Source organism: Phalangium opilio, unplaced genomic scaffold, assembly GCF_054372755.1.
Source record: "Phalangium opilio isolate 3A_F unplaced genomic scaffold, DU_Popi_V2 ptg000483l_1, whole genome shotgun sequence".
NCBI classification, from domain to species: Eukaryota; Metazoa; Arthropoda; class Arachnida; order Opiliones; family Phalangiidae; genus Phalangium; species Phalangium opilio.
The window spans coordinates 512412-531790 of record NW_028324236.1 but is presented as its reverse complement, the minus strand read 5'-3'; the positions used below and the strand labels follow the sequence as shown (position 1 = coordinate 531790).

Here is a 19379-nt window from a genome sequence, read left to right as displayed (position 1 = left end):
AAATACTTGACGATATTTTTTTGCTAAGCTTCCGTGGCGCAATGGTTAGCGCGTTCGGCTGTTAACCGAAAGGTTGGTGTTTCGAGCCCACCCAGGAGCTTTGTTCTGAAGTGTTAGAAGTAACGTAAAAAGGAAATATTTTTCCACAATACTTAAAGATCATTCTTTGCCTAAGCTTCCGTGGCGCAATGGTTAGCGCGTTCGGCTGTTAACCGAAAGGTTGGTGGTTCGAGGCCACCCGGGAGCGTTGTTTTAAAGTCTTAGAAGTAACGTAAAAAGGAAATATTTTTCCTCAGTACTTGACGATCATTCTTTGCCTAAGATTCCGTGGCGCAATAGTTATCGTGTTCGGCTGTTAATCGAAAGGTTGGTGGTTCGAACCCACCCAGGAGCATTGTTTTGAAGTCTTAGAAAAAATGTAAAAGCGAAATATTTTTTCGAAATACTTGACGATATTTTTCTGATAAGCTTCCGTGGCGCAATGGTTAGCGCGTTCCGCTGTTAACCGAAAGGTTGGTGTTTCGAGCCCACCCAGGAGCTTTGTTCTGAAGTGTTAGAAGTAACGTAAAAAGGAAATATTTTTCCACAATACTTAAAGATCATTCTTTGCCTAAGCTTCCGTGGCGCAATGGTTAGCGCGTTCGGCTGTTGACCGAAAGGTTGGTGGTTCGAGCCCACCCGGGAGCGTTGGTTTGAAGTCTTAGAAGTAACGTAAATAGGAAATATTTTTCCAAAATACTCTACGATCATCTTTTGCCAAAGCTTCCGTGGCTCAATGGTTAGCGCGTTCGGCTGTTAACCGAACGGCTGGTGGTTCGAGCCCACCCGGGAGCGTTGTTTTGAAGTCTTACAAGTAACGTTAATAGGAAATATTTTTCCAAAATACTCTACGATCATTCTTTGCTAAAGGTTCCGTGGCACAATGGTTAGCGCGTTCGGCTGTCAACCGAAAGGTTGGTGGTTCGAGCCCACCCGGGACCGTTGTTTTGAAGTCTTAGAAGTAACGTTAAAAGGAAATATTGTTCCACGATACTTGACGATCATTCTTTGCCTAAGCTTCCGTGGCGCAATGGTTAGCGTGTTCGGCTGTCAACCGAAAGGTTGGTGGTTCGAGCCGACCCGGGAGCGTTGGTTTGAAGTCTTAGAAGTAACGTAAAAAGGAAATAATTTTCCACAATACTTGATGATCATTCTTTGCCTAAGATTCCGTGGCGTATTAGTTATCGTGTTCGGCTGTTAACCGAAAAGTTGGTGGTTCGAGCCCACCCGGGAGCGTTGTTTTAAAGTCTTAGAAGTAACGTAAATAGGAAATATTTTTCCAAAATACTCTACGATCATTCTTTGCCATAGTTTCCGTGGCTCAATGGTTAGCGCGTTCGGCAGTTAACCGAAAAGTTGGTGTTTCGAGCCCACCCAGGAGCTTTGTTCTGAAGTGTTAGAAGTAACGTAAAAAGGAAATATTTTTCCACAATACTTAAAGATCATTCTTTGCCTAAGCTTCCGTGGCGCAATGGTTAGCGCGTTCGGCTGTCAACCGAAAGGTTGGTGGTTCGAGCCGACCCGGGAGCGTTGTTTCGAAGTTTTAGAAGTAACGTAAAAAGGAAATATTTTTCCACAATACTTGATGATCATTCTTTGCCTAAGATTCCGTGGCGCAATAGTTATCGTGTTCGGCTGTTAATCGAAAGGTTGGTGGTTCGAACCCACCCAGGAGCTTTGTTTTGAAGTCTTAGAAAAAATGTAAAAGCGAAATATTTTTTCGAAATACTTGACGATATTTTTTTGCTAAGCTTCCGTGGCGCAATAGTTAGCGCGTTCGGCTGTTAACCGAAAGGTTGGTGTTTCGAGCCCACCCAGGAGCTTTGTTTTGAAGTCTTAGAAAAAATGTAAAAGCGAAATATTTTTTCGAAATACTTGACGATATTTTTTTGCTAAGCTTCCGTGGCGCAATGGTTAGCGCGTTCGGCTGTTAACCGAAAGGTTGGTGTTTCGAGCCCACCCAGGAGCTTTGTTCTGAAGTGTTAGAAGTAACGTAAAAAGGAAATATTTTTCCACAATACTTAAAGATCATTTTTTGCCTAAGCTTCCGTGGCGCAATGGTTAGCGCGTTCGGCTGTTAACCGAAAGGTTGGTGGTTCGAGGCCACCCGGGAGCGTTGTTTTAAAGTCTTAGAAGTAACGTAAAAAGGAAATATTTTTCCTCAGTACTTGACGATCATTCTTTGCCTAAGATTCCGTGGCGCAATAGTTATCGTGTTCGGCTGTTAACCGAAAGGTTGGTGTTTCGAGCCCACCCAGGAGCTTTGTTCTGAAGTGTTAGAAGTAACGTAAAAAGGAAATATTTTTCCACAATACTTAAAGATCATTCTTTGCCTAAGCTTCCGTGGCGCAATGGTTAGCGCGTTCGGCTGTTAACCGAAAGGTTGGTGGTTCGAGGCCACCCGGGAGCGTTGTTTTAAAGTCTTAGAAGTAACGTAAAAAGGAAATATTTTTCCTCAGTACTTGACGATCATTCTTTGCCTAAGATTCCGTGGCGCAATAGTTATCGTGTTCGGCTGTTAATCGAAAGGTTGGTGGTTCGAACCCACCCAGGAGCATTGTTTTGAAGTCTTAGAAAAAATGTAAAAGCGAAATATTTTTTCGAAATACTTGACGATATTTTTCTGATAAGCTTCCGTGGCGCAATGGTTAGCGCGTTCCGCTGTTAACCGAAAGGTTGGTGTTTCGAGCCCACCCAGGAGCTTTAGTCTGAAGTGTTAGAAGTAACGTAAAAAGGAAATATTTTTCCACAATACTTAAAGATCATTCTTTGCCTAAGCTTCCGTGGCGCAATGGTTAGCGCGTTCGGCTGTTGACCGAAAGGTTGGTGGTTCGAGCCCACCCGGGAGCGTTGGTTTGAAGTCTTAGAAGTAACGTAAATAGGAAATATTTTTCCAAAATACTCTACGATCATCTTTTGCCAAAGCTTCCGTGGCTCAATGGTTAGCGCGTTCGGCTGTTAACCGAACGGCTGGTGGTTCGAGCCCACCCGGGAGCGTTGTTTTGAAGTCTTACAAGTAACGTTAATAGGAAATATTTTTCCAAAATACTCTACGATCATTCTTTGCTAAAGGTTCCGTGGCACAATGGTTAGCGCGTTCGGCTGTCAACCGAAAGGTTGGTGGTTCGAGCCCACCCGGGACCGTTGTTTTGAAGTCTTAGAAGTAACGTTAAAAGGAAATATTGTTCCACGATACTTGACGATCATTCTTTGCCTAAGCTTCCGTGGCGCAATGGTTAGCGTGTTCGGCTGTCAACCGAAAGGTTGGTGGTTCGAGCCGACCCGGGAGCGTTGGTTTGAAGTCTTAGAAGTAACGTAAAAAGGAAATAATTTTCCACAATACTTGATGATCATTCTTTGCCTAAGATTCCGTGGCGTATTAGTTATCGTGTTCGGCTGTTAACCGAAAAGTTGGTGGTTCGAGCCCACCCGGGAGCGTTGTTTTAAAGTCTTAGAAGTAACGTAAATAGGAAATATTTTTCCAAAATACTCTACGATCATTCTTTGCCATAGTTTCCGTGGCTCAATGGTTAGCGCGTTCGGCAGTTAACCGAAAAGTTGGTGTTTCGAGCCCACCCAGGAGCTTTGTTCTGAAGTGTTAGAAGTAACGTAAAAAGGAAATATTTTTCCACAATACTTAAAGATCATTCTTTGCCTAAGCTTCCGTGGCGCAATGGTTAGCGCGTTCGGCTGTCAACCGAAAGGTTGGTGGTTCGAGCCGACCCGGGAGCGTTGTTTCGAAGTTTTAGAAGTAACGTAAAAAGGAAATATTTTTCCACAATACTTGATGATCATTCTTTGCCTAAGATTCCGTGGCGCAATAGTTATCGTGTTCGGCTGTTAATCGAAAGGTTGGTGGTTCGAACCCACCCAGGAGCTTTGTTTTGAAGTCTTAGAAAAAATGTAAAAGCGAAATATTTTTTCGAAATACTTGACGATATTTTTTTGCTAAGCTTCCGTGGCGCAATAGTTAGCGCGTTCGGCTGTTAACCGAAAGGTTGGTGTTTCGAGCCCACCCAGGAGCTTTGTTTTGAAGTCTTAGAAAAAATGTAAAAGCGAAATATTTTTTCGAAATACTTGACGATATTTTTTTGCTAAGCTTCCGTGGCGCAATGGTTAGCGCGTTCGGCTGTTAACCGAAAGGTTGGTGTTTCGAGCCCACCCAGGAGCTTTGTTCTGAAGTGTTAGAAGTAACGTAAAAAGGAAATATTTTTCCACAATACTTAAAGATCATTTTTTGCCTAAGCTTCCGTGGCGCAATGGTTAGCGCGTTCGGCTGTTAACCGAAAGGTTGGTGGTTCGAAGCCACCCGGGAGCGTTGTTTTAAAGTCTTAGAAGTAACGTAAAAAGGAAATATTTTTCCTCAGTACTTGACGATCATTCTTTGCCTAAGATTCCGTGGCGCAATAGTTATCGTGTTCGGCTGTTAACCGAAAGGTTGGTGTTTCGAGCCCACCCAGGAGCTTTGTTCTGAAGTGTTAGAAGTAACGTAAAAAGGAAATATTTTTCCACAATACTTAAAGATCATTCTTTGCCTAAGCTTCCGTGGCGCAATGGTTAGCGCGTTCGGCTGTTAACCGAAAGGTTGGTGGTTCGAGGCCACCCGGGAGCGTTGTTTTAAAGTCTTAGAAGTAACGTAAAAAGGAAATATTTTTCCTCAGTACTTGACGATCATTCTTTGCCTAAGATTCCGTGGCGCAATAGTTATCGTGTTCGGCTGTTAATCGAAAGGTTGGTGGTTCGAACCCACCCAGGAGCATTGTTTTGAAGTCTTAGAAAAAATGTAAAAGCGAAATATTTTTTCGAAATACTTGACGATATTTTTCTGATAAGCTTCCGTGGCGCAATGGTTAGCGCGTTCCGCTGTTAACCGAAAGGTTGGTGTTTCGAGCCCACCCAGGAGCTTTGTTCTGAAGTGTTAGAAGTAACGTAAAAAGGAAATATTTTTCCACAATACTTAAAGATCATTCTTTGCCTAAGCTTCCGTGGCGCAATGGTTAGCGCGTTCGGCTGTTGACCGAAAGGTTGGTGGTTCGAGCCCACCCGGGAGCGTTGGTTTGAAGTCTTACAAGTAACGTTAATAGGAAATATTTTTCCAAAATACTCTACGATCATTCTTTGCTAAAGGTTCCGTGGCACAATGGTTAGCGCGTTCGGCTGTTAACCGAACGGCTGGTGGTTCGAGCCCACCCGGGAGCGTTGTTTTGAAGTCTTACAAGTAACGTTAATAGGAAATATTTTTCCAAAATACTCTACGATCATTCTTTGCTAAAGGTTCCGTGGCACAATGGTTAGCGCGTTCGGCTGTTAACCGAAAGGTTGGTGGTTCGAGCCCACCCGGGACCGTTGTTTTGAAGTCTTAGAAGTAACGTTAAAAGGAAATATTGTTCCACGATATTTGACGATCATTCTTTGCCTAAGCTTCCGTGGCGCAATGGTTAGCGTGTTCGGCTGTCAACCGAAAGGTTGGTGGTTCGAGCCGACCCGGGAGCGTTGGTTTGAAGTCTTAGAAGTAACGTAAAAAGGAAATAATTTTCCACAATACTTGATGATCATTCTTTGCCTAAGATTCCGTGGCGTATTAGTTATCGTGTTCGGCTGTCAACCGAAAGGTTGGTGGTTCGAGCCCACCCGGGAGCGTTGTTTTGAAGTCTTTGAAGTAACGTTAATAGGAAATATTTTTCCACAATACTTGATGATCATTCTTTGCCTAAGATTCCGTGGCGTATTAGTTATCGTGTTCGGCTGTTAACCGAAAAGTTGGTGGTTCGAGCCCACCCGGGAGCGTTGTTTTAAAGTCTTAGAAGTAACGTAAATAGGAAATATTTTTCCAAAATACTCTACGATCATTCTTTGCCATAGTTTCCGTGGCTCAATGGTTAGCGCGTTCGGCAGTTAACCGAAAAGTTGGTGTTTCGAGCCCACCCAGGAGCTTTGTTCTGAAGTGTTAGAAGTAACGTAAAAAGGAAATATTTTTCCACAATACTTAAAGATCATTCTTTGCCTAAGCTTCCGTGGCGCAATAGTTATCGTGTTCGGCTGTTAACCGAAAGGTTGGTGTTTCGAGCCCACCCAGGAGCTTTGTTCTGAAGTGTTAGAAGTAACGTAAAAAGGAAATATTTTTCCACAATACTTAAAGATCATTCTTTGCCTAAGCTTCCGTGGCGCAATGGTTAGCGCGTTCGGCTGTTAACCGAAAGGTTGGTGGTTCGAGGCCACCCGGGAGCGTTGTTTTAAAGTCTTAGAAGTAACGTAAAAAGGAAATATTTTTCCTCAGTACTTGACGATCATTCTTTGCCTAAGATTCCGTGGCGCAATAGTTATCGTGTTCGGCTGTTAATCGAAAGGTTGGTGGTTCGAACCCACCCAGGAGCATTGTTTTGAAGTCTTAGAAAAAATGTAAAAGCGAAATATTTTTTCGAAATACTTGACGATATTTTTCTGATAAGCTTCCGTGGCGCAATGGTTAGCGCGTTCCGCTGTTAACCGAAAGGTTGGTGTTTCGAGCCCACCCAGGAGCTTTGTTCTGAAGTGTTAGAAGTAACGTAAAAAGGAAATATTTTTCCACAATACTTAAAGATCATTCTTTGCCTAAGCTTCCGTGGCGCAATGGTTAGCGCGTTCGGCTGTTGACCGAAAGGTTGGTGGTTCGAGCCCACCCGGGAGCGTTGGTTTGAAGTCTTACAAGTAACGTTAATAGGAAATATTTTTCCAAAATACTCTACGATCATTCTTTGCTAAAGGTTCCGTGGCACAATGGTTAGCGCGTTCGGCTGTTAACCGAACGGCTGGTGGTTCGAGCCCACCCGGGAGCGTTGTTTTGAAGTCTTACAAGTAACGTTAATAGGAAATATTTTTCCAAAATACTCTACGATCATTCTTTGCTAAAGGTTCCGTGGCACAATGGTTAGCGCGTTCGGCTGTTAACCGAAAGGTTGGTGGTTCGAGCCCACCCGGGACCGTTGTTTTGAAGTCTTAGAAGTAACGTTAAAAGGAAATATTGTTCCACGATATTTGACGATCATTCTTTGCCTAAGCTTCCGTGGCGCAATGGTTAGCGTGTTCGGCTGTCAACCGAAAGGTTGGTGGTTCGAGCCGACCCGGGAGCGTTGGTTTGAAGTCTTAGAAGTAACGTAAAAAGGAAATAATTTTCCACAATACTTGATGATCATTCTTTGCCTAAGATTCCGTGGCGTATTAGTTATCGTGTTCGGCTGTCAACCGAAAGGTTGGTGGTTCGAGCCCACCCGGGAGCGTTGTTTTGAAGTCTTTGAAGTAACGTTAATAGGAAATATTTTTCCACAATACTTGATGATCATTCTTTGCCTAAGATTCCGTGGCGTATTAGTTATCGTGTTCGGCTGTTAACCGAAAAGTTGGTGGTTCGAGCCCACCCGGGAGCGTTGTTTTAAAGTCTTAGAAGTAACGTAAATAGGAAATATTTTTCCAAAATACTCTACGATCATTCTTTGCCATAGTTTCCGTGGCTCAATGGTTAGCGCGTTCGGCAGTTAACCGAAAAGTTGGTGTTTCGAGCCCACCCAGGAGCTTTGTTCTGAAGTGTTAGAAGTAACGTAAAAAGGAAATATTTTTCCACAATACTTAAAGATCATTCTTTGCCTAAGCTTCCGTGGCGCAATGGTTAGCGCGTTCGGCTGTTGACCGAAAGGTTGGTGGTTCGAGCCCACCCGGGAGCGTTGGTTTGAAGTCTTAGAAGTAACGTAAATAGGAAATATTTTTCCAAAATACTCTACGATCATCTTTTGCCAAAGCTTCCGTGGCTCAATGGTTAGCGCGTTCGGCTGTTAACCGAACGGCTGGTGGTTCGAGCCCACCCGGGAGCGTTGTTTTGAAGTCTTACAAGTAACGTTAATAGGAAATATTTTTCCAAAATACTCTACGATCATTCTTTGCTAAAGGTTCCGTGGCACAATGGTTAGCGCGTTCGGCTGTCAACCGAAAGGTTGGTGGTTCGAGCCCACCCGGGACCGTTGTTTTGAAGTCTTAGAAGTAACGTTAAAAGGAAATATTGTTCCACGATACTTGACGATCATTCTTTGCCTAAGCTTCCGTGGCGCAATGGTTAGCGTGTTCGGCTGTCAACCGAAAGGTTGGTGGTTCGAGCCGACCCGGGAGCGTTGGTTTGAAGTCTTAGAAGTAACGTAAAAAGGAAATAATTTTCCACAATACTTGATGATCATTCTTTGCCTAAGATTCCGTGGCGTATTAGTTATCGTGTTCGGCTGTTAACCGAAAAGTTGGTGGTTCGAGCCCACCCGGGAGCGTTGTTCTAAAGTCTTAGAAGTAACGTAAATAGGAAATATTTTTCCAAAATACTCTACGATCATTCTTTGCCATAGTTTCCGTGGCTCAATGGTTAGCGCGTTCGGCAGTTAACCGAAAAGTTGGTGTTTCGAGCCCACCCAGGAGCTTTGTTCTGAAGTGTTAGAAGTAACGTAAAAAGGAAATATTTTTCCACAATACTTAAAGATCATTCTTTGCCTAAGCTTCCGTGGCGCAATGGTTAGCGCGTTCGGCTGTCAACCGAAAGGTTGGTGGTTCGAGCCGACCCGGGAGCGTTGTTTCGAAGTTTTAGAAGTAACGTAAAAAGGAAATATTTTTCCACAATACTTGATGATCATTCTTTGCCTAAGATTCCGTGGCGCAATAGTTATCGTGTTCGGCTGTTAATCGAAAGGTTGGTGGTTCGAACCCACCCAGGAGCTTTGTTTTGAAGTCTTAGAAAAAATGTAAAAGCGAAATATTTTTTCGAAATACTTGACGATATTTTTTTGCTAAGCTTCCGTGGCGCAATAGTTAGCGCGTTCGGCTGTTAACCGAAAGGTTGGTGTTTCGAGCCCACCCAGGAGCTTTGTTTTGAAGTCTTAGAAAAAATGTAAAAGCGAAATATTTTTTCGAAATACTTGACGATATTTTTTTGCTAAGCTTCCGTGGCGCAATGGTTAGCGCGTTCGGCTGTTAACCGAAAGGTTGGTGTTTCGAGCCCACCCAGGAGCTTTGTTCTGAAGTGTTAGAAGTAACGTAAAAAGGAAATATTTTTCCACAATACTTAAAGATCATTTTTTGCCTAAGCTTCCGTGGCGCAATGGTTAGCGCGTTCGGCTGTTAACCGAAAGGTTGGTGGTTCGAGGCCACCCGGGAGCGTTGTTTTAAAGTCTTAGAAGTAACGTAAAAAGGAAATATTTTTCCTCAGTACTTGACGATCATTCTTTGCCTAAGATTCCGTGGCGCAATAGTTATCGTGTTCGGCTGTTAACCGAAAGGTTGGTGTTTCGAGCCCACCCAGGAGCTTTGTTCTGAAGTGTTAGAAGTAACGTAAAAAGGAAATATTTTTCCACAATACTTAAAGATCATTCTTTGCCTAAGCTTCCGTGGCGCAATGGTTAGCGCGTTCGGCTGTTAACCGAAAGGTTGGTGGTTCGAGGCCACCCGGGAGCGTTGTTTTAAAGTCTTAGAAGTAACGTAAAAAGGAAATATTTTTCCTCAGTACTTGACGATCATTCTTTGCCTAAGATTCCGTGGCGCAATAGTTATCGTGTTCGGCTGTTAATCGAAAGGTTGGTGGTTCGAACCCACCCAGGAGCATTGTTTTGAAGTCTTAGAAAAAATGTAAAAGCGAAATATTTTTTCGAAATACTTGACGATATTTTTCTGATAAGCTTCCGTGGCGCAATGGTTAGCGCGTTCCGCTGTTAACCGAAAGGTTGGTGTTTCGAGCCCACCCAGGAGCTTTGTTCTGAAGTGTTAGAAGTAACGTAAAAAGGAAATATTTTTCCACAATACTTAAAGATCATTCTTTGCCTAAGCTTCCGTGGCGCAATGGTTAGCGCGTTCGGCTGTTGACCGAAAGGTTGGTGGTTCGAGCCCACCCGGGAGCGTTGGTTTGAAGTCTTACAAGTAACGTTAATAGGAAATATTTTTCCAAAATACTCTACGATCATTCTTTGCTAAAGGTTCCGTGGCACAATGGTTAGCGCGTTCGGCTGTTAACCGAACGGCTGGTGGTTCGAGCCCACCCGGGAGCGTTGTTTTGAAGTCTTACAAGTAACGTTAATAGGAAATATTTTTCCAAAATACTCTACGATCGTTCTTTGCTAAAGGTTCCGTGGCACAATGGTTAGCGCGTTCGGCTGTTAACCGAAAGGTTGGTGGTTCGAGCCCACCCGGGACCGTTGTTTTGAAGTCTTAGAAGTAACGTTAAAAGGAAATATTGTTCCACGATATTTGACGATCATTCTTTGCCTAAGCTTCCGTGGCGCAATGGTTAGCGTGTTCGGCTGTCAACCGAAAGGTTGGTGGTTCGAGCCGACCCGGGAGCGTTGGTTTGAAGTCTTAGAAGTAACGTAAAAAGGAAATAATTTTCCACAATACTTGATGATCATTCTTTGCCTAAGATTCCGTGGCGTATTAGTTATCGTGTTCGGCTGTCAACCGAAAGGTTGGTGGTTCGAGCCCACCCGGGAGCGTTGTTTTGAAGTCTTTGAAGTAACGTTAATAGGAAATATTTTTCCACAATACTTGATGATCATTCTTTGCCTAAGATTCCGTGGCGTATTAGTTATCGTGTTCGGCTGTTAACCGAAAAGTTGGTGGTTCGAGCCCACCCGGGAGCGTTGTTTTAAAGTCTTAGAAGTAACGTAAATAGGAAATATTTTTCCAAAATACTCTACGATCATTCTTTGCCATAGTTTCCGTGGCTCAATGGTTAGCGCGTTCGGCAGTTAACCGAAAAGTTGGTGTTTCGAGCCCACCCAGGAGCTTTGTTCTGAAGTGTTAGAAGTAACGTAAAAAGGAAATATTTTTCCACAATACTTAAAGATCATTCTTTGCCTAAGCTTCCGTGGCGCAATGGTTAGCGCGTTCGGCTGTCAACCGAAAGGTTGGTGGTTCGAGCCGACCCGGGAGCGTTGTTTCGAAGTTTTAGAAGTAACGTAAAAAGGAAATATTTTTCCACAATACTTGATGATCATTCTTTGCCTAAGATTCCGTGGCGCAATAGTTATCGTGTTCGGCTGTTAATCGAAAGGTTGGTGGTTCGAACCCACCCAGGAGCTTTGTTTTGAAGTCTTAGAAAAAATGTAAAAGCGAAATATTTTTTCGAAATACTTGACGATATTTTTTTGCTAAGCTTCCGTGGCGCAATAGTTAGCGCGTTCGGCTGTTAACCGAAAGGTTGGTGTTTCGAGCCCACCCAGGAGCTTTGTTTTGAAGTCTTAGAAAAAATGTAAAAGCGAAATATTTTTTCGAAATACTTGACGATATTTTTTTGCTAAGCTTCCGTGGCGCAATGGTTAGCGCGTTCGGCTGTTAACCGAAAGGTTGGTGTTTCGAGCCCACCCAGGAGCTTTGTTCTGAAGTGTTAGAAGTAACGTAAAAAGGAAATATTTTTCCACAATACTTAAAGATCATTCTTTGCCTAAGCTTCCGTGGCGCAATGGTTAGCGCGTTCGGCTGTTGACCGAAAGGTTGGTGGTTCGAGCCCACCCGGGAGCGTTGGTTTGAAGTCTTACAAGTAACGTTAATAGGAAATATTTTTCCAAAATACTCTACGATCATTCTTTGCTAAAGGTTCCGTGGCACAATGGTTAGCGCGTTCGGCTGTTAACCGAACGGCTGGTGGTTCGAGCCCACCCGGGAGCGTTGTTTTGAAGTCTTACAAGTAACGTTAATAGGAAATATTTTTCCAAAATACTCTACGATCGTTCTTTGCTAAAGGTTCCGTGGCACAATGGTTAGCGCGTTCGGCTGTTAACCGAAAGGTTGGTGGTTCGAGCCCACCCGGGACCGTTGTTTTGAAGTCTTAGAAGTAACGTTAAAAGGAAATATTGTTCCACGATATTTGACGATCATTCTTTGCCTAAGCTTCCGTGGCGCAATGGTTAGCGTGTTCGGCTGTCAACCGAAAGGTTGGTGGTTCGAGCCGACCCGGGAGCGTTGGTTTGAAGTCTTAGAAGTAACGTAAAAAGGAAATAATTTTCCACAATACTTGATGATCATTCTTTGCCTAAGATTCCGTGGCGTATTAGTTATCGTGTTCGGCTGTCAACCGAAAGGTTGGTGGTTCGAGCCCACCCGGGAGCGTTGTTTTGAAGTCTTTGAAGTAACGTTAATAGGAAATATTTTTCCACAATACTTGATGATCATTCTTTGCCTAAGATTCCGTGGCGTATTAGTTATCGTGTTCGGCTGTTAACCGAAAAGTTGGTGGTTCGAGCCCACCCGGGAGCGTTGTTTTAAAGTCTTAGAAGTAACGTAAATAGGAAATATTTTTCCAAAATACTCTACGATCATTCTTTGCCATAGTTTCCGTGGCTCAATGGTTAGCGCGTTCGGCAGTTAACCGAAAAGTTGGTGTTTCGAGCCCACCCAGGAGCTTTGTTCTGAAGTGTTAGAAGTAACGTAAAAAGGAAATATTTTTCCACAATACTTAAAGATCATTCTTTGCCTAAGCTTCCGTGGCGCAATGGTTAGCGCGTTCGGCTGTTGACCGAAAGGTTGGTGGTTCGAGCCCACCCGGGAGCGTTGGTTTGAAGTCTTACAAGTAACGTTAATAGGAAATATTTTTCCAAAATACTCTACGATCATTCTTTGCTAAAGGTTCCGTGGCACAATGGTTAGCGCGTTCGGCTGTTAACCGAACGGCTGGTGGTTCGAGCCCACCCGGGAGCGTTGTTTTGAAGTCTTACAAGTAACGTTAATAGGAAATATTTTTCCAAAATACTCTACGATCGTTCTTTGCTAAAGGTTCCGTGGCACAATGGTTAGCGCGTTCGGCTGTTAACCGAAAGGTTGGTGGTTCGAGCCCACCCGGGACCGTTGTTTTGAAGTCTTAGAAGTAACGTTAAAAGGAAATATTGTTCCACGATATTTGACGATCATTCTTTGCCTAAGCTTCCGTGGCGCAATGGTTAGCGTGTTCGGCTGTCAACCGAAAGGTTGGTGGTTCGAGCCGACCCGGGAGCGTTGGTTTGAAGTCTTAGAAGTAACGTAAAAAGGAAATAATTTTCCACAATACTTGATGATCATTCTTTGCCTAAGATTCCGTGGCGTATTAGTTATCGTGTTCGGCTGTCAACCGAAAGGTTGGTGGTTCGAGCCCACCCGGGAGCGTTGTTTTGAAGTCTTTGAAGTAACGTTAATAGGAAATATTTTTCCACAATACTTGATGATCATTCTTTGCCTAAGATTCCGTGGCGTATTAGTTATCGTGTTCGGCTGTTAACCGAAAAGTTGGTGGTTCGAGCCCACCCGGGAGCGTTGTTTTAAAGTCTTAGAAGTAACGTAAATAGGAAATATTTTTCCAAAATACTCTACGATCATTCTTTGCCATAGTTTCCGTGGCTCAATGGTTAGCGCGTTCGGCAGTTAACCGAAAAGTTGGTGTTTCGAGCCCACCCAGGAGCTTTGTTCTGAAGTGTTAGAAGTAACGTAAAAAGGAAATATTTTTCCACAATACTTAAAGATCATTCTTTGCCTAAGCTTCCGTGGCGCAATGGTTAGCGCGTTCGGCTGTCAACCGAAAGGTTGGTGGTTCGAGCCGACCCGGGAGCGTTGTTTCGAAGTTTTAGAAGTAACGTAAAAAGGAAATATTTTTCCACAATACTTGATGATCATTCTTTGCCTAAGATTCCGTGGCGCAATAGTTATCGTGTTCGGCTGTTAATCGAAAGGTTGGTGGTTCGAACCCACCCAGGAGCTTTGTTTTGAAGTCTTAGAAAAAATGTAAAAGCGAAATATTTTTTCGAAATACTTGACGATATTTTTTTGCTAAGCTTCCGTGGCGCAATAGTTAGCGCGTTCGGCTGTTAACCGAAAGGTTGGTGTTTCGAGCCCACCCAGGAGCTTTGTTTTGAAGTCTTAGAAAAAATGTAAAAGCGAAATATTTTTTCGAAATACTTGACGATATTTTTTTGCTAAGCTTCCGTGGCGCAATGGTTAGCGCGTTCGGCTGTTAACCGAAAGGTTGGTGTTTCGAGCCCACCCAGGAGCTTTGTTCTGAAGTGTTAGAAGTAACGTAAAAAGGAAATATTTTTCCACAATACTTAAAGATCATTCTTTGCCTAAGCTTCCGTGGCGCAATGGTTAGCGCGTTCGGCTGTTGACCGAAAGGTTGGTGGTTCGAGCCCACCCGGGAGCGTTGGTTTGAAGTCTTACAAGTAACGTTAATAGGAAATATTTTTCCAAAATACTCTACGATCATTCTTTGCTAAAGGTTCCGTGGCACAATGGTTAGCGCGTTCGGCTGTTAACCGAACGGCTGGTGGTTCGAGCCCACCCGGGAGCGTTGTTTTGAAGTCTTACAAGTAACGTTAATAGGAAATATTTTTCCAAAATACTCTACGATCGTTCTTTGCTAAAGGTTCCGTGGCACAATGGTTAGCGCGTTCGGCTGTTAACCGAAAGGTTGGTGGTTCGAGCCCACCCGGGACCGTTGTTTTGAAGTCTTAGAAGTAACGTTAAAAGGAAATATTGTTCCACGATATTTGACGATCATTCTTTGCCTAAGCTTCCGTGGCGCAATGGTTAGCGTGTTCGGCTGTCAACCGAAAGGTTGGTGGTTCGAGCCGACCCGGGAGCGTTGGTTTGAAGTCTTAGAAGTAACGTAAAAAGGAAATAATTTTCCACAATACTTGATGATCATTCTTTGCCTAAGATTCCGTGGCGTATTAGTTATCGTGTTCGGCTGTCAACCGAAAGGTTGGTGGTTCGAGCCCACCCGGGAGCGTTGTTTTGAAGTCTTTGAAGTAACGTTAATAGGAAATATTTTTCCACAATACTTGATGATCATTCTTTGCCTAAGATTCCGTGGCGTATTAGTTATCGTGTTCGGCTGTTAACCGAAAAGTTGGTGGTTCGAGCCCACCCGGGAGCGTTGTTTTAAAGTCTTAGAAGTAACGTAAATAGGAAATATTTTTCCAAAATACTCTACGATCATTCTTTGCCATAGTTTCCGTGGCTCAATGGTTAGCGCGTTCGGCAGTTAACCGAAAAGTTGGTGTTTCGAGCCCACCCAGGAGCTTTGTTCTGAAGTGTTAGAAGTAACGTAAAAAGGAAATATTTTTCCACAATACTTAAAGATCATTCTTTGCCTAAGCTTCCGTGGCGCAATGGTTAGCGCGTTCGGCTGTTGACCGAAAGGTTGGTGGTTCGAGCCCACCCGGGAGCGTTGGTTTGAAGTCTTACAAGTAACGTTAATAGGAAATATTTTTCCAAAATACTCTACGATCATTCTTTGCTAAAGGTTCCGTGGCACAATGGTTAGCGCGTTCGGCTGTTAACCGAACGGCTGGTGGTTCGAGCCCACCCGGGAGCGTTGTTTTGAAGTCTTACAAGTAACGTTAATAGGAAATATTTTTCCAAAATACTCTACGATCGTTCTTTGCTAAAGGTTCCGTGGCACAATGGTTAGCGCGTTCGGCTGTTAACCGAAAGGTTGGTGGTTCGAGCCCACCCGGGACCGTTGTTTTGAAGTCTTAGAAGTAACGTTAAAAGGAAATATTGTTCCACGATATTTGACGATCATTCTTTGCCTAAGCTTCCGTGGCGCAATGGTTAGCGTGTTCGGCTGTCAACCGAAAGGTTGGTGGTTCGAGCCGACCCGGGAGCGTTGGTTTGAAGTCTTAGAAGTAACGTAAAAAGGAAATAATTTTCCACAATACTTGATGATCATTCTTTGCCTAAGATTCCGTGGCGTATTAGTTATCGTGTTCGGCTGTCAACCGAAAGGTTGGTGGTTCGAGCCCACCCGGGAGCGTTGTTTTGAAGTCTTTGAAGTAACGTTAATAGGAAATATTTTTCCACAATACTTGATGATCATTCTTTGCCTAAGATTCCGTGGCGTATTAGTTATCGTGTTCGGCTGTTAACCGAAAAGTTGGTGGTTCGAGCCCACCCGGGAGCGTTGTTTTAAAGTCTTAGAAGTAACGTAAATAGGAAATATTTTTCCAAAATACTCTACGATCATTCTTTGCCATAGTTTCCGTGGCTCAATGGTTAGCGCGTTCGGCAGTTAACCGAAAAGTTGGTGTTTCGAGCCCACCCAGGAGCTTTGTTCTGAAGTGTTAGAAGTAACGTAAAAAGGAAATATTTTTCCACAATACTTAAAGATCATTCTTTGCCTAAGCTTCCGTGGCGCAATGGTTAGCGCGTTCGGCTGTCAACCGAAAGGTTGGTGGTTCGAGCCGACCCGGGAGCGTTGTTTCGAAGTTTTAGAAGTAACGTAAAAAGGAAATATTTTTCCACAATACTTGATGATCATTCTTTGCCTAAGATTCCGTGGCGCAGTAGTTATCGTGTTCGGCTGTTAATCGAAAGGTTGGTGGTTCGAACCCACCCAGGAGCTTTGTTTTGAAGTCTTAGAAAAAATGTAAAAGCGAAATATTTTTTCGAAATACTTGACGATATTTTTTTGCTAAGCTTCCGTGGCGCAATAGTTAGCGCGTTCGGCTGTTAACCGAAAGGTTGGTGTTTCGAGCCCACCCAGGAGCTTTGTTTTGAAGTCTTAGAAAAAATGTAAAAGCGAAATATTTTTTCGAAATACTTGACGATATTTTTTTGCTAAGCTTCCGTGGCGCAATGGTTAGCGCGTTCGGCTGTTAACCGAAAGGTTGGTGTTTCGAGCCCACCCAGGAGCTTTGTTCTGAAGTGTTAGAAGTAACGTAAAAAGGAAATATTTTTCCACAATACTTAAAGATCATTCTTTGCCTAAGCTTCCGTGGCGCAATGGTTAGCGCGTTCGGCTGTTGACCGAAAGGTTGGTGGTTCGAGCCCACCCGGGAGCGTTGGTTTGAAGTCTTACAAGTAACGTTAATAGGAAATATTTTTCCAAAATACTCTACGATCATTCTTTGCTAAAGGTTCCGTGGCACAATGGTTAGCGCGTTCGGCTGTTAACCGAACGGCTGGTGGTTCGAGCCCACCCGGGAGCGTTGTTTTGAAGTCTTACAAGTAACGTTAATAGGAAATATTTTTCCAAAATACTCTACGATCGTTCTTTGCTAAAGGTTCCGTGGCACAATGGTTAGCGCGTTCGGCTGTTAACCGAAAGGTTGGTGGTTCGAGCCCACCCGGGACCGTTGTTTTGAAGTCTTAGAAGTAACGTTAAAAGGAAATATTGTTCCACGATATTTGACGATCATTCTTTGCCTAAGCTTCCGTGGCGCAATGGTTAGCGTGTTCGGCTGTCAACCGAAAGGTTGGTGGTTCGAGCCGACCCGGGAGCGTTGGTTTGAAGTCTTAGAAGTAACGTAAAAAGGAAATAATTTTCCACAATACTTGATGATCATTCTTTGCCTAAGATTCCGTGGCGTATTAGTTATCGTGTTCGGCTGTCAACCGAAAGGTTGGTGGTTCGAGCCCACCCGGGAGCGTTGTTTTGAAGTCTTTGAAGTAACGTTAATAGGAAATATTTTTCCACAATACTTGATGATCATTCTTTGCCTAAGATTCCGTGGCGTATTAGTTATCGTGTTCGGCTGTTAACCGAAAAGTTGGTGGTTCGAGCCCACCCGGGAGCGTTGTTTTAAAGTCTTAGAAGTAACGTAAATAGGAAATATTTTTCCAAAATACTCTACGATCATTCTTTGCCATAGTTTCCGTGGCTCAATGGTTAGCGCGTTCGGCAGTTAACCGAAAAGTTGGTGTTTCGAGCCCACCCAGGAGCTTTGTTCTGAAGTGTTAGAAGTAACGTAAAAAGGAAATATTTTTCCACAATACTTAAAGATCATTCTTTGCCTAAGCTTCCGTGGCGCAATGGTTAGCGCGTTCGGCTGTCAACCGAAAGGTTGGTGGTTCGAGCCGACCCGGGAGCGTTGTTTCGAAGTTTTAGAAGTAACGTAAAAAGGAAATATTTTTCCACAATACTTGATGATCATTCTTTGCCTAAGATTCCGTGGCGCAATAGTTATCGTGTTCGGCTGTTAATCGAAAGGTTGGTGGTTCGAACCCACCCAGGAGCTTTGTTTTGAAGTCTTAGAAAAAATGTAAAAGCGAAATATTTTTTCGAAATACTTGACGATATTTTTTTGCTAAGCTTCCGTGGCGCAATAGTTAGCGCGTTCGGCTGTTAACCGAAAGGTTGGTGTTTCGAGCCCACCCAGGAGCTTTGTTTTGAAGTCTTAGAAAAAATGTAAAAGCGAAATATTTTTTCGAAATACTTGACGATATTTTTTTGCTAAGCTTCCGTGGCGCAATGGTTAGCGCGTTCGGCTGTTAACCGAAAGGTTGGTGTTTCGAGCCCACCCAGGAGCTTTGTTCTGAAGTGTTAGAAGTAACGTAAAAAGGAAATATTTTTCCACAATACTTAAAGATCATTTTTTGCCTAAGCTTCCGTGGCGCAATGGTTAGCGCGTTCGGCTGTTAACCGAAAGGTTGGTGGTTCGAGGCCACCCGGGAGCGTTGTTTTAAAGTCTTAGAAGTAACGTAAAAAGGAAATATTTTTCCTCAGTACTTGACGATCATTCTTTGCCTAAGATTCCGTGGCGCAATAGTTATCGTGTTCGGCTGTTAATCGAAAGGTTGGTGGTTCGAACCCACCCAGGAGCATTGTTTTGAAGTCTTAGAAAAAATGTAAAAGCGAAATATTTTTTCGAAATACTTGACGATATTTTTCTGATAAGCTTCCGTGGCGCAATGGTTAGCGCGTTCCGCTGTTAACCGAAAGGTTGGTGTTTCGAGCCCACCCAGGAGCTTTGTTCTGAAGTGTTAGAAGTAACGTAAAAAGGAAATATTTTTCCACAATACTTAAAGATCATTCTTTGCCTAAGCTTCCGTGGCGCAATGGTTAGCGCGTTCGGCTGTTGACCGAAAGGTTGGTGGTTCGAGCCCACCCGGGAGCGTTGGTTTGAAGTCTTAGAAGTAACGTAAATAGGAAATATTTTTCCAAAATACTCTACGATCATCTTTTGCCAAAGCTTCCGTGGCTCAATGGTTAGCGCGTTCGGCTGTTAACCGAACGGCTGGTGGTTCGAGCCCACCCGGGAGCGTTGTTTTGAAGTCTTACAAGTAACGTTAATAGGAAATATTTTTCCAAAATACTCTACGATCATTCTTTGCTAAAGGTTCCGTGGCACAATGGTTAGCGCGTTCGGCTGTTAACCGAAAGGTTGGTGGTTCGAGCCCACCCGGGACCGTTGTTTTGAAGTCTTAGAAGTAACGTTAAAAGGAAATATTGTTCCACGATACTTGACGATCATTCTTTGCCTAAGCTTCCGTGGCGCAATGGTTAGCGTGTTCGGCTGTCAACCGAAAGGTTTGTGGTTCGAGCCGACCCGGGAGCGTTGGTTTGAAGTCTTAGAAGTAACGTAAAAAGGAAATAATTT

General features: G+C 43.6%; 22 non-coding genes across 22 annotated transcripts; all 22 read left to right on the top strand.

Annotated features, from left to right (window-relative positions):
- The first annotated feature begins 908 nt into the window (after positions 1–908).
- On the top strand, positions 909–981 carry TRNAD-GUC (transfer RNA aspartic acid (anticodon GUC)). Its single transcript has one exon. It is a non-coding gene; the product is annotated as a tRNA-Asp (tRNA).
- Positions 982–1055: 74 nt separating this feature from the next.
- Positions 1056–1128, top strand: TRNAD-GUC (transfer RNA aspartic acid (anticodon GUC)). The gene has a single exon. It is a non-coding gene; the product is annotated as a tRNA-Asp (tRNA).
- Positions 1129–1496: 368 nt separating this feature from the next.
- TRNAD-GUC (transfer RNA aspartic acid (anticodon GUC)) lies at positions 1497–1569 on the top strand. Its single transcript has one exon. It is a non-coding gene; the product is annotated as a tRNA-Asp (tRNA).
- A 1541-nt stretch (positions 1570–3110) lies between these two features.
- TRNAD-GUC (transfer RNA aspartic acid (anticodon GUC)) lies at positions 3111–3183 on the top strand. The gene has a single exon. It is a non-coding gene; the product is annotated as a tRNA-Asp (tRNA).
- A 74-nt stretch (positions 3184–3257) lies between these two features.
- On the top strand, positions 3258–3330 carry TRNAD-GUC (transfer RNA aspartic acid (anticodon GUC)). The gene has a single exon. It is a non-coding gene; the product is annotated as a tRNA-Asp (tRNA).
- Positions 3331–3698: 368 nt separating this feature from the next.
- Positions 3699–3771, top strand: TRNAD-GUC (transfer RNA aspartic acid (anticodon GUC)). The gene has a single exon. It is a non-coding gene; the product is annotated as a tRNA-Asp (tRNA).
- A 1688-nt stretch (positions 3772–5459) lies between these two features.
- On the top strand, positions 5460–5532 carry TRNAD-GUC (transfer RNA aspartic acid (anticodon GUC)). The gene has a single exon. It is a non-coding gene; the product is annotated as a tRNA-Asp (tRNA).
- A 1543-nt stretch (positions 5533–7075) lies between these two features.
- On the top strand, positions 7076–7148 carry TRNAD-GUC (transfer RNA aspartic acid (anticodon GUC)). The gene has a single exon. It is a non-coding gene; the product is annotated as a tRNA-Asp (tRNA).
- Positions 7149–7957: 809 nt separating this feature from the next.
- Positions 7958–8030, top strand: TRNAD-GUC (transfer RNA aspartic acid (anticodon GUC)). Its single transcript has one exon. It is a non-coding gene; the product is annotated as a tRNA-Asp (tRNA).
- Positions 8031–8104: 74 nt separating this feature from the next.
- On the top strand, positions 8105–8177 carry TRNAD-GUC (transfer RNA aspartic acid (anticodon GUC)). Its single transcript has one exon. It is a non-coding gene; the product is annotated as a tRNA-Asp (tRNA).
- Positions 8178–8545: 368 nt separating this feature from the next.
- On the top strand, positions 8546–8618 carry TRNAD-GUC (transfer RNA aspartic acid (anticodon GUC)). The gene has a single exon. It is a non-coding gene; the product is annotated as a tRNA-Asp (tRNA).
- Positions 8619–10306: 1688 nt separating this feature from the next.
- TRNAD-GUC (transfer RNA aspartic acid (anticodon GUC)) lies at positions 10307–10379 on the top strand. Its single transcript has one exon. It is a non-coding gene; the product is annotated as a tRNA-Asp (tRNA).
- A 515-nt stretch (positions 10380–10894) lies between these two features.
- On the top strand, positions 10895–10967 carry TRNAD-GUC (transfer RNA aspartic acid (anticodon GUC)). Its single transcript has one exon. It is a non-coding gene; the product is annotated as a tRNA-Asp (tRNA).
- A 954-nt stretch (positions 10968–11921) lies between these two features.
- TRNAD-GUC (transfer RNA aspartic acid (anticodon GUC)) lies at positions 11922–11994 on the top strand. Its single transcript has one exon. It is a non-coding gene; the product is annotated as a tRNA-Asp (tRNA).
- Positions 11995–12950: 956 nt separating this feature from the next.
- Positions 12951–13023, top strand: TRNAD-GUC (transfer RNA aspartic acid (anticodon GUC)). Its single transcript has one exon. It is a non-coding gene; the product is annotated as a tRNA-Asp (tRNA).
- Positions 13024–13538: 515 nt separating this feature from the next.
- TRNAD-GUC (transfer RNA aspartic acid (anticodon GUC)) lies at positions 13539–13611 on the top strand. The gene has a single exon. It is a non-coding gene; the product is annotated as a tRNA-Asp (tRNA).
- Positions 13612–14565: 954 nt separating this feature from the next.
- On the top strand, positions 14566–14638 carry TRNAD-GUC (transfer RNA aspartic acid (anticodon GUC)). Its single transcript has one exon. It is a non-coding gene; the product is annotated as a tRNA-Asp (tRNA).
- Positions 14639–15594: 956 nt separating this feature from the next.
- TRNAD-GUC (transfer RNA aspartic acid (anticodon GUC)) lies at positions 15595–15667 on the top strand. Its single transcript has one exon. It is a non-coding gene; the product is annotated as a tRNA-Asp (tRNA).
- A 515-nt stretch (positions 15668–16182) lies between these two features.
- TRNAD-GUC (transfer RNA aspartic acid (anticodon GUC)) lies at positions 16183–16255 on the top strand. The gene has a single exon. It is a non-coding gene; the product is annotated as a tRNA-Asp (tRNA).
- Positions 16256–17209: 954 nt separating this feature from the next.
- Positions 17210–17282, top strand: TRNAD-GUC (transfer RNA aspartic acid (anticodon GUC)). Its single transcript has one exon. It is a non-coding gene; the product is annotated as a tRNA-Asp (tRNA).
- Positions 17283–17797: 515 nt separating this feature from the next.
- Positions 17798–17870, top strand: TRNAD-GUC (transfer RNA aspartic acid (anticodon GUC)). Its single transcript has one exon. It is a non-coding gene; the product is annotated as a tRNA-Asp (tRNA).
- A 1394-nt stretch (positions 17871–19264) lies between these two features.
- Positions 19265–19337, top strand: TRNAD-GUC (transfer RNA aspartic acid (anticodon GUC)). The gene has a single exon. It is a non-coding gene; the product is annotated as a tRNA-Asp (tRNA).
- The last annotated feature ends 42 nt before the right edge of the window (positions 19338–19379 follow it).